Source organism: Phytophthora infestans, genomic scaffold (genome assembly GCF_000142945.1).
Source record: "Phytophthora infestans T30-4 supercont1.152 genomic scaffold, whole genome shotgun sequence".
Lineage (NCBI taxonomy): Eukaryota > Oomycota > Peronosporomycetes > Peronosporales > Peronosporaceae > Phytophthora > Phytophthora infestans.
Window position 1 is genome coordinate 85,912 of NW_003303607.1, and position 4,422 is coordinate 90,333.

Below are 4,422 nucleotides of genomic sequence, written 5' to 3' on the forward strand. Positions count from 1 at the left end.
TCTGACACTGTGCAAATCTTGCCAGCAATCGGTCCAGCGTCGCCAGGTTGCTGTCGAAATCCTCGCCACCGAAGCAAATATCATCCACAAACGATCGTCGACCAAACACAGGTACCAGCGATGATTCGTCTGGCCCCCCGTTCGTAAACATGTCAGCGATGGGGCGGTTGACGAGTTGTAGTACAGGGTCGGCCTCCACCGGTGCTTCGCGGTCTGCCGCGAACTTCGTTTGAAACGAACCCGCGGTGCTTGGCCCACGACGTTCCTTGGCCTGTTCTTCAGCTGAACGCATCCTCTCCGAGTATTCAAACCAACCTCCTTTAGGTTGAACGAACCCCCAGAGTGCGTTGTCAATCATATCGCTGGTAGACCATCGGCGCGTTCTTTAATCCAAAGGGCATGCGCAACCACTCGAAGTGTCCGAGTGCGCGGACAAACGCCGATACTTTAAGTGCTCGCAAGGTCATCATGACGCCCAGAAGCCGCTTGCTGCATCCAGCGAGCAGAACCATAGGTAGCATTCGAGATCAGTCTACAGACGTCGACTAGCGGCATTGCGTACTCCATGATCGCAGTGATAGCATTCACCATCTTGTAATCAATGCAGAGCCGGATGTCCAGCCCGTTCTTTTTCATCACAATCACGATCGGTGATGCCCATTGACTGTATGAAAAGACGATCAGTCCCGCACGCAATAAAGCGCGCAGCAGCTCGTACAGCTTGCCGAGAAATCGTAGCGGCACGCGCCGGGCACACTGTTTAATTGGGGCGTGTCCCTGTGTGTCGATATCGCATACCGGTAGTGCGTTACCACTAGCAATCAGGATGTGCTCGTGGTTTCTTTAGCGTCGCGACCAGACGTTTCTCGGCGTTTCAGCCGACAGCTCAGATCAGCAACATTAGGCGCAGTGTAGTCAATTGTCGTGTTGATCTCTTCGGTCAGATCCGGCAGGAATGCCAGCTCCTTCGCGTAGTCGTCCAAGCCAATGTTGTTAGCTGGGTGTTCGTAGAAATCATTTCTCGTATCCTCCGTTGCTTCATTTCCCTCGGTTGTTAACACTCGAGCAACCGAGATGCATGTTCCGTCCAACGCCGCTACGGATTCTTCCCTTGACTCAACATTGGCATCCGCTTTGATTTCAACAGTCGGTACTTGGTCCATCTCCTTCCCATCCTGGTTTATCATCTCTGGGCCATCTGCCGAGTCGTCGTTCGCAATATTGAATGCGAGGGCCGCCGACATATTGGGTTGTTGACTTTTGTTCAGCTCCTCGTTCTGCCGCTGTCTTGACATTTCGGAATTTGCACCAATCTTGCAATGAATACTCGGTGCCGTACTCAACACCTTCTGCGCGATGCCTGTTTCCTCTGGATCAACCACCGATGGCCCGTTCGCAGATTTGGTGACACACAAGGCCGGGACAGCTTCGTCAAAACGGGTGACTCCATTCATTCCAGTGCCGTTGCTTCTCGCTTCCGTGGTCACCCCTGACTGGACACTAACACTCGTTGGCGTATGTACCACGTTTACCGGCCTCAGTAGTTCGTGTGTACGCACTACCGAGGCTTCGTTCGCGTTATTGCCTCCGCCATGGGTTGTCGTGTACGTGTCCAAAGGTTCTGCGGAAGGCTGACCGTCGGTCGAATCCCCGGCTGTCACCCCAGACGCCAGACAGGCTTCCACTCGTTCACGTTCTTCCAGGATCAGTGCCCAGCGCTCTGCACACGTCAGACGATCACTAGAATCCACTAGCGAGTCTTCTAGAGGTCGTGCTAGCACCCCACTGGGTTCTGGATAGTCCGGTCGATCAACTACCGAAGGCTGAGTTGCAAGCCATTGTTCGTAAATTTCACATTCACGCTGGAAGAGCTCGCGGTCTCTACAGCCTTCGTAGGCCACACTTGCCAGTCTTGGTACTTCTTGGACTCCAGACGCACATAGCCGTCACCTCGTGGCAAATCCCCATCTGGAAATCCACATCGCGATCGAATCGTGTGCACAGGACGATTAGACACGTTGGTCAATCGAATGCTCTGAGGCCGTCCGCGGTGAAACCTCGTTACTGACGGGATTAGCTTGTTCGTTCGACGAACCCACAGCACGTGTTCCTCCAGACCGACGTGGCGCTTCGCTAGTCGATAATCTCGCCACTCGTGCGCTTGAAGGTCCAAACGCTCGGGTGGCCCGGCGTTAACATGGGAGCCGTATTCTGCGCTGTCGATCATGTTCTTGGTCTTAATCAGCGGGATTTGAACTTCGTGTGGTAATTGCGCCGCGCCGTGAAACAGGTCCAACCGGATCCCAGCTGGGATCATAAAGTCGGTCCCGATATTTGGGAGCACCTTCTATTAGCCAAAACAGACGCCAAACAAAAGGCCAAACACACGCATACTCACACACAACCAAGCGCACCACATCAAGGCCACGCGCATTGCCGCCTTCAACATTGCATCCAGCACCTTTAAAGACCTTTACCACGCAGGAGCTGTTGTTGTGAGCCTGAATTAGGTACCGCCGTTCTCGCCACGCTTACCCTCCGGCTGGTCGTTGCCCCTGCAAGTGCTAAGCCGAACTACTCTCCATTACCGGCCATACAGTCATCCGAACGTCGTACCAGCAAGCACAACGAGCGCTATATACATGGCGGAACGAAGAATTGAAAAAGCAAAGCAAAATTCCCAAACCGGGACTCGAACCCGGGTCGCGTGGGTGAAAGCCACGTATCCTAAACCGCCTAGACTATTTGGGAGCACCTTCTATTAGCCAAAACAAACGCCAAACAAAAGGCCAAACACACGCATACTCACACACAACCAAGCGCACCACATCAAGGCCACGCGCATTGCCGCCTTCAACATTGCATCCAGCACCTTCAAAGACCTTTACCACGCAGGAGCTGTTGTTGTGAACCTGAATTAGATACCGCCGTTCTCGCCACGCTTACCCACCGGCTGGTCGTTGCCCCTGCGAGTGCTAAGCCGAACTACTCTCCATTACCGGCCATACAGTCATCCGAACGTCGTACCAGCAAGCACAACGAGCGCTATATACATGGCGGAACGAAGAATTGAAAAAGCAAAGCAAAATTCCCAAACCGGGACTCGAACCCGGGTCGCGTGGGTGAAAGCCACGTATCCTAACCGCCTAGACTATTTGGGAGCACCTTCTACTAACCAAAACAGACGCCAAACAAAAGGCCAAACACACGCATACTCACACACAACCAAGCGCACCACATCAAGGCCACGCGCATTGCCGCCTTCAACATTGCATCCAGCACCTTCAAAGACCTTTACCACGCAGGAGCTGTTGTTGTGAACCTGAATTAGATACCGCCGTTCTCGCCACGCTTACCCTCCGGCTGGTCGTTGCCCCTGCGAGTGCTAAGCCGAACTACTCTCCATTACCGGCCATACAGTCATCCGAACGTCGTACCAGCAAGCACAACGAGCGCTATATACATGGCGGAACGAAGAATTGAAAAAGCAAAGCAAAATTCCCAAACCGGGACTCGAACCCGGGTCGCGTGGGTGAAAGCCACGTATCCTAACCGCCTAGACTATTTGGGAGCACCTTCTATTAACCAAAACAAACGCCAAACAAAAGGCCAAACACACGCATACTCACACACAACCAAGAGCACCACATCAAGGCCACGCGCATTGCCGCCTTCAACATTGCATCCAGCACCTTCAAAGACCTTTACCACGCAGGAGCTGTTGTTGTGAACCTGAATTAGGTACCGCCGTTCTCGTCACGCTTACCCTCCGGCTGGTCGTTGCCCCTGCGAGTGCTAAGCCGAACTACTCTCCATTACCGGCCATACAGTCATCCGAACGTCGTACCAGCAAGCACAACGAGCGCTATATACATGGCGGAACGAAGAATTGAAAAAGCAAAGCAAAATTCCCAAACCGGGACTCGAACCCGGGTCGCGTGGGTGAAAGCCACGTATCCTAACCGCCTAGACTATTTGGGAGCACCTTCTATTAACCAAAACAAACGCCAAACAAAAGGCCAAGCTCACGCATACTCACACACAACCAAGCGCACCACATCAAGGCCACGCGCATTGCCGCCTTCAACATTGCATCCAGCACCTTCAAAGACCTTTACCACGCAGGAGCTGTTGTTGTGAACCTGAATTAGGTACCGCCGTTCTCGCCACGCTTACCCTCCGGCTGGTCGTTGCCCCCTGCGAGTGCTAAGCCGAACTACTTCTCCATTACCCGGGCATACAAGTCATCCGAACGTCGTACCCAGCAAAGCACAACGGAGCACTATATACTTGGGCGGCACCGAAGAAATTGAAAAAGCAAAGCTAAAATTCCCCAAACCGGGGACTCCAAACCCGGGTCGCGGGGGGTGGAAAGCCCACGTATCTTAGACCCGCCTAAGCATAGTTGGGGAGCACCCTTTC